The sequence below is a fragment of the Panthera onca genome, chromosome A2 (assembly GCF_046562875.1).
Source record: "Panthera onca isolate mPanOnc1 chromosome A2, mPanOnc1 haplotype 2, whole genome shotgun sequence".
NCBI lineage: Eukaryota > Metazoa > Chordata > Mammalia > Carnivora > Felidae > Panthera > Panthera onca.
This window is the reverse complement of record NC_138340.1, coordinates 141,386,608-141,400,297: the sequence shown is the minus strand read 5'-3', so window position 1 is coordinate 141,400,297 and position 13,690 is coordinate 141,386,608. Positions and strand designations below refer to the sequence as shown.

Below are 13,690 nucleotides of genomic sequence, written 5' to 3'. Positions count from 1 at the left end.
TTTGGTGCTGGAGTCTTTTCATTTGATTTCTTGTGTGTTATCTAGTATAGCTTTAGAATTGGATTAAAGGAAGATAAAATTGGAGATTATGTAGTAGTTTGGTGATTACAAACTCTCAGAGAGAAGAGAGCATTATAGTTTCCTAAAGGATTTCATTCGGACAGTCTAGTTTCTTAATTACTAAATGGAATACTTTTTGAAGATAAGAATAACCCAGTATGTAAATATATTGTGGTTATTCTGAATTAAAAATGAAAACAAAAAAATTACACGTTCCTCTCTTACCCTTTACTTTTTCTTAGACTGCCATCTTTTCATTTGAATTTGGTTAAATGGTTAAAAAATTTACATGGTCACATAGTTAAATGATTAAACAGTTAAATGGTTAAAATTTCAATGAATGCCATTCATCTTACATAGTCACACTTAGTATGGTTGATAGTATCATCCAATGGTTTTGAAAACTTGCCGTATGCTAAGCACTGTGCTAAATGCTAAGCACTTAAGGATAAGAAAGACTATGTTTCCCATCACTTCCAATGAGCATATAGAATGCTCTCTCAGAGAGAGAGGTAGGCAAATAGATTAAAACTTTAATACAACGTGATAAAAACTGATGTAACAAATGTAAACTCTATAATCAAAATTCTACCGGAGCACAGTCCAGGGGAATAAAAAGTTATTCTTTATAAATTTAATGGGAGTCCAACAAAGTGGTTATTCAGTCAAAGGAGGGGCATCACAGGCAGGTGGTAAAGAGAATTCTACACCGAGATTATCTGAAGCTGAAGGAACAGCAACAAAATGGAGGCATGAGGACACTATTTAATGAGGAAGAAACAAGAAGTTCAGTGTGGTTAGGTTAGGATCTAGGGTGCCCTTGGAAAAGGAAATGGCAGGAACTGAGACTAGTGAGAACTGAAGAGTAGTAAATGCTTTTCTAGGAAATCTGGTTTTCTTTTGAAGGCAAGGATAGGAAGCCGTCACTGGAGGATTCAAAGCAGTAGTGACACCCACAGATTTTCATTAAGGAAGATTGCTCAAGTTGATATGCAGAGACAAGAGAAGTGGTTGAGAGCTGGATCACACGGTGTCCACTCAGTCACTGTAAGTGCTTCGGCATTTATTCTGGCTGAGATGGAAAGTTTGAGCAAAGGAATGACATGATCTATATCATTTTCAAAGGATAATCCTACCTCCTTGTAGAGAATAAACCATGTAGGTAAGGACAGCAGAAATACCAGTTAGAGGACTAATGCACTTATCCAGGACAGAGGTATTGGTGACTTGGACAAGGGCGGTAGTGATGGTGGAGGCGAGAGGAATACTTGTTTCAGGATATACTTCGAATGCAGAGCTGCTGACTTTAACATGACTGAAAGAACAGGTCTAAGGTTTTTGCCCTGAGCAATTGGAAGAATGGAGTCCTTAGTCTCTGAGATGCTGAAGAGACCCTTTTAGGAAGTGGGATGGTGATATCAGGTGTTCCACTGTGACTTTCAAGATGTCTATAAGCATCTAGGTGTTATGAGTAGAAATTATGAGCAGAAAATGGTTTTTATGAGACCATATTTGGAGGAGAAATCTGGGTTGGGGAAATATAGACTTGAGAATTGTCAGCATTAAACATTTTTTTTCAATGTTTATTTATTTTTTTGAGAGACAGAGAGTGACAGAACATGAGCAGGGGAGGGGCAGAGAGAGAGGGACACACAGAATCTAAAGCAGGCTCCAGGCTCTGAGCTGTCAGCACAGAGCCCGATGCGGGACTCAAACTCATGAACCACGAGATCATGACCTGAGTCGAAGTCAGTCCTCAACCAACTGAGCCACCCAGGTGCCGCTCAGCATTTTTAAACCGAGGAGATGGACCATTTTCCTTGGGAATGAGTGTATATTGAGCAGACGACTGACTCAAGGACTAAGTACTGTAGCATTCCAACATTTGGTGGTTGGAAATAAGAGGATCTGGCAAGGGAGCATGACAAGCAAAGGGAGCATGACAAGGAATTGCTAATGTTACTGGCAGGAGGAGAAACACATACTTCACAAATCAAAGAACATGTTTCAGAAAGGAAAGAGAAAAACTACTATGTTAAATGCTATTGATATATGAGGAAGAGAAGAAATGAGAAAAAAAAATTTGATCTTATAGTTGTAGACTGTTTGTGACCTTGACCATGGCACTTTGATAATGTGGTGGGGACAACAGCCTGTTTGAAGTAGGTTCAGGAGAAAATTTAAAAAAAGAGGAAGAAGAGAGAATGTCAAAAGCAGTGGAAGGAGAGCTTTGCTCTTAAGAGAGAATAGGGACGGTGACTGGAGGAGATTCTAGTTTTTACAATGAAAGTAATAGAGCTTGCTTGTATGTTGATGGAAGTGATCCTTTCAAGAGGGCAAAGTTGATAATGCAAGACATAAAGATGATCAAAACCTTTGAGTAATTGGAGAGTATAGGATCCATTGTAAAATGGAATCTGATGTTAGAAGCATAGACAAATTTATCCATTATAACAAGAGGGAAAATGTTCATGGGTACCGATGCACCTATGTTGGTATAGTTAAACAATTGCAATAGTCCAGGTGAGAAATGGTGGCCTACATCAAGTTAGTGCATGGAGGTAGAAGTGCACAGATTCAGAAGATATGTAAACAACAGTATGTCCAGGACTTAGCCCTTATTTTGGAGGGCAAAGTGAGAGAAGTCTCCTAAAACTATGTAGTAAATTAATCATCGAGTAAATTGCAATTCAGTTAGCCTAATCTTAGCAAAAGATAAATATTTCTGAGTCATTAACTATAGAAACTAAAGATAGACATAATGAGGGTTAGATTATATATTTTTTAACATGGGAGTTTCTTACATATATTGTATTCAGAAGCCTGAATCTGTTGAAAGAAACAAAGTTCAGGGGACAAGTGAATGGATAATGGAGTAGAGAGAAGAAATTCTTTCAAAAGCTTGTTTTGAGAGCTCAGATGGATGGATGGATAGTATTTGAATAGAGGAAAGGAAGCCACTTTCTTCTGAGATTGCAGACTTTAGAAGTAGATACACACATATGTCTACTGGGGAGAGAAGAAAGAGTCTTAACGTAGTTCTTGACTTATAGTTTCTACTCTGTTTATCACAGACCAGAGATGATTGGACAAAGACGTCCTGGGCAGTGAGAGGTGGATAAGCGCTTGGTATTATTTCTTTGGGAAACAGTAGAAGGAGCAAGCTGAGTAAAAATCAGATACTATAAATTTCTAGTGATACCGGTCTTTCTGTCTATGTAACCATTTTTAGCAGGATTCACAGGCTAGGAATAAGAATGGAAAACCTGATGGCAGGGAGAGAGGGTTCTTGTGGATATGGATTTTAAGGATAATTGACACATATGGGCATGTGGAACAGGACATGAGAGTTAACGTGTTACCTATTACTAACTTACATTTCGTGATGCAACGAAGTTATGAGCATCTCACCAGAAGTTAACACCCATTTCTGAGCTAGTAGTCATATTTCTGTAGTCATTCTTCTAGGATATAGCTTCATCCATTCCTGTCCTCAGCCAGTTGTTCAGAGGAAGATATCTGGTCCAGAGGGAACTGATCCATGGGCTAGGTAATTCAGAATAATTTCCACATCTCCAAGTCAACTGATAAGCAAATGTAATTACAAATTCAGGCTTAATTCTGTTTTATTATATGAAGTAACATATTCACAAGTTCCAGTGATTAGGGCATGGACATCTTTGGGGACCCTTATTTTGTTCACCACAACATCATAACATGACTACTAGTATACCTCAATATTTAAGATCTCATATAAGATTTAATAAAAATACTATTCCACAACGTGTGAATATTCTAATGTACTCTTTCTTTAAGATTCCTGCAGATTTTTGTACAACTTATATTTTAATGGTTTCTCTAGTGCTGAGTTCTATTTCTACTAAAATGCTTCTGAGTTCAACCCTTTGTGTTTCTATTTTGCATTATGCCAGACAAAATGGGAAATGCGAATTTTGGGATTGAGGGTGGGAGTGAAGGAGAGAGATGGTAGGTAAAATTAAACAAAAAAGTCAGTCTCACAAAGCTTATGGGTATAGAAGACTTTACTAAAGATTCGGTAAAACTGAGGGGAAGAGGACATAATGGTGGCAATTATATAGCCAACATCAAATATTTTAAAATTGAACATCTTTAGTCTCAAAAGTTATTTCATTCACCCTATCCCCAGGGATTTTTACTTTTCTCTTTCTTTGTTCACTTGTTAATTTTTAAGAATTTTAACTCCAGTATAGTTAACATACAATGTTATGTTAATTTCAGGTGTACAATATAGTAATTCAAGAATTCTATACGTTACTCAGTGCTCATCATGATAAGTGTACTCTTAATCCCCTTCACCTATTTCACCCATCCTCCCACCCACCTCCTCTGTGGTAACCATCAAGAGCCTGTTTTTTTTTGTTTGTTTGTTTGCTTGTTTTTGTTTTTGAATTTATATTTTATTTTTTACTTTTTAAAAATATGATTTATTGTCAAGTTGGCTAACATACAGTGTATATGTATATATACATGTGTATATACAGTGTGATCTTGGTCTTGGGGGTAGATTCCTGAGATTCATCACTTAAAAACAACACCAAGTGCTCATCCCAACAAGTGCACTCCTCAATGCCCATCGCCCATTTTCCCCTCTCCCCCAGCCCCCCACCAACCCTCAGTTTGTTCTCTGTACTTAAGAGCCTGTTTTTTGATTTGTCTCTTTTTTGTTGTTGTTTATTTTATTTCTTAAATTCCACATGAGTGAAGTATGGTATTTGTCTTTCTCTAACTGACTTATTTCACTTAGCATTATACTCTCTAGGTCCATCTATGTTGTGAATGGCAAGATTTCATTCTTTTTTCTGGCTATGTAATATTCCATCACACACACTTGCATGTGCGAGCGTGCGCGCACACACACACACACACACACACACACACACACCCCAAATCTTCTTTATGCATTCATCTACTGATGAACATTTAAGTTGCTTTCATATCTTGGCTACTGTAAATGATGCTGCAATAAAAATATTGGTGCATATATCTTTTGAAATTTCTTTGGGTAAATATCCAGTAGTGGAATTACTGGATCATATGGTAATTCTATTTTTAATTTTTTGAAGAACATCCATACTGTGTTCCACAGTAGTTATACCAGTTTGCATTTTGCCAACAGTGCATGGGGGTTTCTTTTTCTTCACATCTTTGACAACACTTATTGTTTCTTGTGTTTTTGATTTTAGTTATTTGACAGCTGTAAGGTGATCTCTCATTGTGGTTTTGATTTGCATTTCTCTGATGTGGAGCATTTTTTCATGTGTCTGTTGGCAATCTGGATGTCGTCTTTGGAGAAATGTCTGTTGTGTCTTCTGCCCATTTTTTAATTGGATTATTTGTTTGTGTGTTGAGTTTTATCAGTTCTTTATATATTTAGGATACTAAACCTTTATCAGATATGTCATTTGCAAATGTCTCTTCCCATTAAATAGGTTGTATTTTAGTTTCGTTGACTGATTCCTTTGCTGTGCAGAAACTTTTTATTTTCATGTAGTCCTAATAGTGTTTTGTTTGTTTGTTTTGTTTCCCTTACTTCAGGAGACATATCTAGAAAAATGTTGCTACAGCCAATGTCAGAGAAATTATTGCCTGTGCTCTCTTCTAGGATTTTTATGTTTTCAGGTCTCACATTTAGGTCTTTAATCCATTTTGAGTTTATTTTTGTGTATGGTATAAAAATTGGCTTAGTTTCAGTCTTTTGCATGTAGCTGTCCAGTTTTCCCAACACTATTTGTTGAAGAGACTGTCTTTTTCCACTGCATATTTTTGCCTTCTTTGTCAAAGGTTAATTGACTATATAGTCACGGGTTTGTTTCCAGGCTATTTTGTTCCATTGATCTATGTGTCTATTTTTGTGCCAGTACTATACTGTTTTGATTACTATAAATGTATAGTATATCTTGAAATCTGGGATTGTGATACCTCTAGTTTTGTTCTTTTTCAAGATTGCTTTGGCTATTATAGGTCTTTTGTGGTGCCATACAAATTGTAGGATTATTTGTTCTAGTTCTGTGAAAAAATGCTATTGGTATTTTGATAGGGATTGTATTAAATCTATAGATTACTTTGGGTAGTATGGTCATTGTAATAATTTTTTCTTCCAATTCATGAACATGGAATATCTTTGTGTCATCGTCACATTTTTTCACCAGTGTTTCATATTTTTCAGAATATAGGTCTTTCAGCTCTTTGGTTAAGTTTATTCCTATTTTATTATTTTTAGTGCAATTGTAAATGGGATTGGTTCCTTAATTTTTCTTTCTGCTACTTCATTTTTAGTGTAGAAATGCAATGGGTTTCTGTATATTGATTTTGTATCCTGTGACCTAGTGAATTCATTTATCATTTCTAGTAGGTTTGTTTGTTTGTTTTGGTGGAGTCTTTAGGGTTTTCTATATAGTGTCATGTCATCAACAAATAATGAAAGTTTTCTTCTTCCTTACTAATTTGGATGTCTTTTATTCCTTTTATTGTCTGATTTCTGTGGCTAGGATTTCCAATACTATGTTGAATAAAAGTGGTGACAATGGACATCCTGTCTTGTTCCTGATCTTTAGGGAAAATCTTTGTTTTTTACCAATGGAGTATGATATTAGCTGTGGGTTTTTCATATATGATCTTTATTTTGTTGAGGTATGTTCCCTTTAAATCCACTTTGTTGAGGGTTTTTATCATAAATTGATGTTGTACTTTGTCAAATGCTTTTTCTGTATCTATTGAAATGATCATATGGTTTTTATCCTTTCTGTTATTTATGTAATGTATCATGTTGATTGATTTGTGAATATTGAACCACCTTTGCAGCCAGGCAGTAAATCCTACTTGATCATTGTGAATGATCTTTTTAAATGTATTGTTGAATTCAGTTTGCTAATATTTTGTTGAGGATTTTTGCATCTATGTTCATCAGAGATATTGGCCTGTAGTTCTCTTTTTTTGTAGTGTTTTTTTAAATCTGGTTTTGGTATCAAGGTAATGCTGGCCTGATAGAATGAATTTGAATGTTTTCCTTCCTCTTCTATTTTTTGAAATAGTTTGAGAAGAATACATATTAACTCTTCTTTAAATTTTGGTAGAGGGGCACCTGGGTGGCTCAGTCTAACTTCAGCTCAGGTCATGATCTCACAATTTGTGGGTTCAAGCCCCAGGTTGAGCCCTGCATCAGGCTCTGTGCTACAGCTTAGAGCCTGGAGCCTGCATTGGATTCTGTTGTCTCCTTCTCTTTCTGCCCCTCCCCCACTCGCACTGTGTCTCTCTCTGTCTCTTGAAAATAAATAAATGTAAAAAAAATTAAAATAAATGAGTAAATAAATAAATTTTTGTAGAATTCAACTGTGAAGACATCTGATTCTGGACTTTTGTTTGGAATGTTTTTTTTTACTATGGATTTGATTTTATTGCTGGTAATTGGTCTGTTCAGATTTTGCATTTCTTCCTGATTCAGTTTTGGGAGGTTATATGTTTTTAGGAATTTATCCATTTTATTCTAGTTGGCCCAATTTGTTAACATATAATTTTTGTAACATTCTCTTATAACCCTTTTTATTTCTGTGGTGTCAGTTGTTATTTCTCCTCTTTCATTTCTAATTTTGCTTATTTGAGCACTTTTTTTGTTGTTTTTTTTTGTTTCTTTTTTTTTATGAGTCTGGCTACAATTTTTTTATTTACTTTTTTATCTTTTCAAGGAACCAGATTCTGGTTTCATTGATCTGTTCTATTGCTCTTTTAGTTTCTATTTTATTTGTTTCTTCTCTAATATTCATTATTTTCTTTATTCTGTTGGCTTTGGGGTTTGTTTGTTCTTTTTCTACCTCCTTTATGTGTGAGGTTAGGTTGTTTATTTGCGATTTTTCTTGCTTCTTGAGGTAGACCTCTAGTGCTATAAACTCCCCACTTAGGACAGCTTTTGCTGCATCCTGAGGACTTTGGACCATTGTGTTTTCATTTTCACTTATTTCCGTATATCTTTTGATTTCCTCTTTGATTTTTTGGTTGACCCATTCATTGTTTGGTAGCATGATATTTAACCTCCATGTATTTTTACTCTTTCCAGATCTTTTCTTGTGATAATTTCTAGTTTCATAACATCATGTTCAGAGAAGATGCATGGTATGACATCAATCTTTTTGGCACTTGCAAAGAATCTGTATTCTGCTGTTTTAGGATGGAATGTTCTGAATATATCTGTTAGATCCATCTGATCCAAAGTGTTATTCAGAGCTACTGTTTCCTTTTTGATTTTCTGTTTGGATGATTGATCCATTGAAGAAAGTGGGGTGTTAAAATTCCCTACTATTATTGTATTACTATCAATTACTTCCTTTATGTTTGTTATTATTTGCTTTATATATTTGGGTGCTCCCATGTTGGATGCATAAATATTTATAATTGGTATAGCTTCTTGTTGGACTGTTCCCTTTATTTTTATGTAGTCCCCTTCTTCAACTCTTGTTACAGTCTTTGGTTTAAAATCTAGTTTGTCCAATATAAGTATTGCTACCCTAGCTTTCTTTTCACTTTCATTTGCATGGTAAGTGCTTTTCCATCTCTTACTTTCTTTTTTTTTTTTTTTTTTTTTTTCAACGTTTTTAATTTATTTTTGGGACAGAGAGAGACAGAGCATGAACGGGGGAGGGGCAGAGAGAGAGGGAGACACAGAATCGGAAACAGGCTCCAGGCTCCGAGCCATCAGCCCAGAGCCTGACGCGGGGCTCGAACTCATGGACCGCGTCCATCTCTTACTTTCAATCTGCATATCTCTTTAGGTCTGAAATGAGTCTCTTGTAGGCAGTATATAGATGGGTCTTGCTTTTTAATCCATTCCATCACCCTATGTCTTTTGATTGGAATGTTTAGTCTATTTATTTATTTATTTTTGTTGGTGTTTTGATTTGGTTTTGGTTTGGGGTTTTTGTTGTTGTTGTTGTTGTTGTTGTTGCTGTTATTGTTGTTTGTTTTTCTTTTGACCAGATCTTTATTCAAAATTAGCTGTTCATAATGATTTGACTTCTACAGAAAAAACAAATTTAAGTTTTTATGCAGCAGGCTTCCTTTCTTCTATGGTGGGTTTCTTTTCAGCAGACTTCTTCTTAGCTGCTGGTTTCTCAGTAGCTGCAGCCTTTTTTCCTACTAAAGGTTTCTTCTGCTTCTTAACACCAACAGCCTTCTTTCCTTTCTTCTCTACCATAGACCTTTCGCCTGGAACCCCCTTCTCATCTGATTTGGCTCCTAAGGCTACTGCTGCCTTATCCATCCGGAGTTTGTGATTCTTGGCCAGGCGAAGAATGGTGTTATATATAGTGCATGGTCTTTGCATATGGGTTTAGCTTCAGTATGATTCTCAGGTTTTCTGTGGACTTCAGGACTCTGTGATGAATCTTCTTGCATGGTACTCAGAGGGCTCTTTGGATCTCTGAGCTTTTCAAGATTCTGCTAAGGTCTGTGTTAAGTGTCTTATGCATGGAAGTAGGCAGCCTTACACCAAGTGCCATACAGATCATCTAACTTGCAGAAAGTACTTTCAGTCCAAGTGCAGAAATGTCCTACGTGCCCACCAGGAGCAAGTTTCAAAATGTTCAGTTTGCTTGCATTAAGTAATTCCAGGGATGTTTCTGAAGGTCTTGATACTGTTGTCCTCATTATACATGATACAAGGTCCCCTGCACTGGATATGACGACAGTTCTTCATCTTACCTTTGCCAGCTCTCATTTGCTGAGAGGCATAGACCTTTTTCATATCATTCCAGGCTTTAAGTTTCTTAAGAAGCAAAACAACCTCTTTGATCTTCTTGTAGCCTTCACCTTTATCTTTAACCACCAAAGAAAGTTCGGGAACTTCCTTCATACAATGACTTTTAGAATGACCAGTGCTGGTAAGGTTGAGGCAGCCAGGGCAGAGCAGATGGCATATTGCTTCTGTGTTATGTTTACTCTGAGGTGCCAATGGTGGCCTAATTTGGTTGGTACAAACATGTGGCCCCCATGACACATATTTCCAGAAGCACCCTGGCTGCAACAGTGAGTCCCATGCCTCAAACTCTGGGAATTCAAGCCATGGTTCTGCCAGTACTGGTTTGATGACCTGCTAATTCATTGACAGCATATGACTGTCTGTTGTTTTTGTGCAAGTTGGTGTGAACAAAGTTCGCAATATCAGGTTTAATGGAAGCCTTGAATACAGCAGGCAAAGTAACATTTTTGCCCGATGACATTCCCTTTTCAGAATACACTGATGTCAATGGGCAAGCAGTTGTCATTCTGGGAAGAGGAGAGGGCCACACTCCTCTCAATCCCGAGGCTCCTATAGGAAAAGTGTTTGGTTTATTTAAATTCAAAGTAATTATTGACAGGTGTGTGCTTAAAGTGATTATCAATACGTGTGTGCTTACTGCCATTTTGTTACTTGTGTGGTTGTTTTTGTAGTTCTTCCTTCCTTTCTTCTCTTCCTCCCTATTCTTAGGGTTTGCTGGCTGTCTTTGGTGATATACTTGGATTCCTTCCTCTTTATTTTTTGCATATCTGTTACTGGTTTTTGATTTGTAGTTACCACTAGGTTTATATATAACATTTTATGCATATAGCTATCTATATTGTTGATGGTCACTTAAGTTTGAACCCATTCTTTACTCTCCCCCCTCCCCATTTTAGGTATATGGTGCCATACTTTACATCCTTTTGTAAATTCCTTGACTGATTTCTATAGGTTTACTTAATTTTAGTACTTTCGTGTTTCCTACTTTTCTTACTTCTGCTTATGGTCTTTCCTTTTCACTCAGAGTCCTCTTATTTTTAAAACATTTTTTTAACGTTTATTCATTTTTGAGAGACAGAGAGAAACACTGTGAGCAGGGGAGGGGCAGAGAGAGAGGGAGACACAGAATCTGAAGCAGACTCCAAGTTCTGAGCTGTCAGCCCAGAGCCCGATGCAGGGCTTGAAGCCATGAACTGTGAGATCATGATCGCTGAGAGTTCTGGTAACACTAGTTTAGTGGTTATGAATTCCTTTAACTTTTGTTTTTCTGGGAAACATCTTCTCTCTCCTCTTCTGAATGATATCCTTGCTGAATCAAGTATTCTTGGCTGCAGGTTTTTTCTATCATCACTTTGAATATATCATGCCACTCCTGTCTGGGCTGCAAAGTTTCTGCTAAAAAATCTGCTGATAGCCTTATGGGGATTCCCTTGTATATAACTGTTTTCTTTTCTCTTGCTGCTTTTAAAATTCTACCCTTATCACTGCTTTTTACCATTTTAATTACTGTGTGACTTGGTGTAGACCTCCATGGGTTGATTTTACTGGAGGCTTCCTAGATGTGGATTTCTGTTCTCTTGCCCAGATTTGGGAACTTTTCAGCTATTATTTCTTTAAGTAAATTTTCTGCTCCCTTTTCTCTCTCTTCTCTGTCTGGAATCACTTTAATGTGAATTTTGTTACACTTGCTGGTGTTGCTGAGTTCCCCAAGTCTATATTTACTTACTTATTGTTATTTTTTGTTCTCTTTCTTGTTCAGCTTGATTTCCAATAGTCTCTCCTCCTCAGGTTGCTGATCCATTCTTCTGCTTCTCCCAGTCTACTTTTTATTCCATCTAATGTATTTTTAACTTCACTTCTTAAGTTTTACATCTCTGATTGGTTCTTTGGTTCTTTTTTTTTTTTTTTTTATGTTTTCTATCTCTTTCTTGAGGGTCTCACTGAGGTCTTCCACTGTTTTCTCAAGTCCAGTGAGAATCTTTATGACCATTACCTTAAATTCTCTATCAGACATATTACTTACTTACATTTTGTTTAGCTCTATTGGTGTGATTTTGTCCTATTCTTTCATTTGGGATGTGTTCCTTGCCTCCTCATTTTGTCTAGCTATCTGTGTCTCTTTCTGTGTGTTAAGAAAGTTAGCAGTGTCTCCTACTCTTGAAAGTAGTGGCTTTATGAAGAAGTCCTGTAGTGCCCTGCAGTGCAGTGTTCCCTGTTCACCGGAACCTTGTGCTTCAGGGATGTCTCCTGTGTGTGTTGCATGCACCCTATTGTTGTGGACGAGCTGTATTTACCTTTAGTTCAGTCATCTGCAATTGCTCTCTTTGTTGTGGGCAGGGTTTGGTCCCTGTATTGGTAGCTGGCCAATCTTCCCAGAGCTGTTTTCTATTGGCAGTGTCATGGTATAAGGTTTCTTGGCTTCTGGCAATCTACTAGGGCTTTCCCTTCCCTCTTGTTCCTCCCACCTATTTCATTATCATGAAGAAACAAAAAGAGAAGAGAGAAGGACTATTTTTTCTCTGCTTTTCTTTATGCATTTCATTCTGAGGCTAGTTGTCTTATACCCAAATTAGAAAATATTGTTGAAGTGATTCTTAGGGATTATGGTCAAGTTTGAAATCTATCTATCCCATTTGAATAAGAATAAATTTTTGCAGTTCTAGAAGTCTCCAGTTCTCAGTTAACTTGCTGCTAGGCTAGTAACCTTCATAAGGTGAACTGTTGTTGATCAATTTCAGTATAATAATTATAGAAGATCTTCTGGAAATATTTAAGAAAAAGGATAATTTCATTTTATTTTATTACTGTGCAGTGTGCTAGACACTATTTTAGCTTTATGTATAATAGACTTATTGTACCTTCTGTGTTCTTTAGTAATACAACAAAAATTGCATCTTCATAAAGCATTTCATATTACAAAAATAAAAATGTAATTTAAAAAATGACATTAAATACGTTAGGTATAGAAGGCAGTGTTTTGAGGAAACAGTTTTATCTTTGTAAAACTTTCCCCATAATGAAATATTTATATGGTTTGAACATTATAACTTCATGTCAAGAAACTTAGTTAATGAAAGTCAAGTGGAAAAAAATGCAAATTAATTATTATTCAAAATGTCAGAGTAAATTTATATGCAAAACTAAAATATTTAGGATTAAAATTCATCTTTAAATTGGATTCTAAGTATAAATAAGATGCATATATTATGAACTGCAGTGGGTTAGTAGGGAGAAGTATAAATGATCACAATCTTAGATAATTACCTCAGTAGGGCATACAGTCCTTTTCAATAACTCAACACTGATACTCCTTTCAATTTTTAAGAAACTATCTTTGATACATTTATGTTGTATGGTATTTCTAGGGAATCCTGTCACGTTGTTTAGATCTTTATAAGAACTTTGAGATGTCGTTATTAGTAAGAGAACTATATAGCATTAAATTTTAAGCATAAACAATATTCCCAGAACTTCATGAAGATTAGAATCAGGCTTCCCAATAGCCATTCACAGGACTAGACCTGAATGAAACTGTCCTGGGCAACAGTGAGACACTGCAAGTTTGTCTTTGCCATCCAACTTTTTCTTCTTCCCAGGACCCCTACAGACCTGGTTTATTTGAGCCTGTGGCCCCAGAAAGCATCCCACATTGCAGAACTACCACAATTTACCATAGATTCTTGAGCCATACCTGCAGAGCCACCTCAATATAAAACTTCTACTTTTTCCATGTGTATTTGTGTCTAGAATGTAATTAAGATTTAGGCACACCCAATTGATTTGCTTTCAGTAGTCTGTAAAAACTAATTTGGCCAAGATACAAATAGGTTTGGTGAGTTT

The 13,690-nt window shown here is 36.3% G+C and overlaps 1 long non-coding RNA gene and 1 pseudogene across 2 annotated transcripts in view; one reads left to right on the top strand and one right to left on the bottom strand.

Annotated features, from left to right (window-relative positions):
- LOC132679463 (uncharacterized) overlaps window positions 1-13,690 on the top strand; it is a 477,892-nt gene that overhangs the window by 99,191 nt on the left and 365,011 nt on the right. The gene's annotated exons all lie outside the window — the stretch shown is intronic.
- Window positions 9,134-10,391, bottom strand: LOC132679462 (large ribosomal subunit protein uL4 pseudogene; annotated as a pseudogene).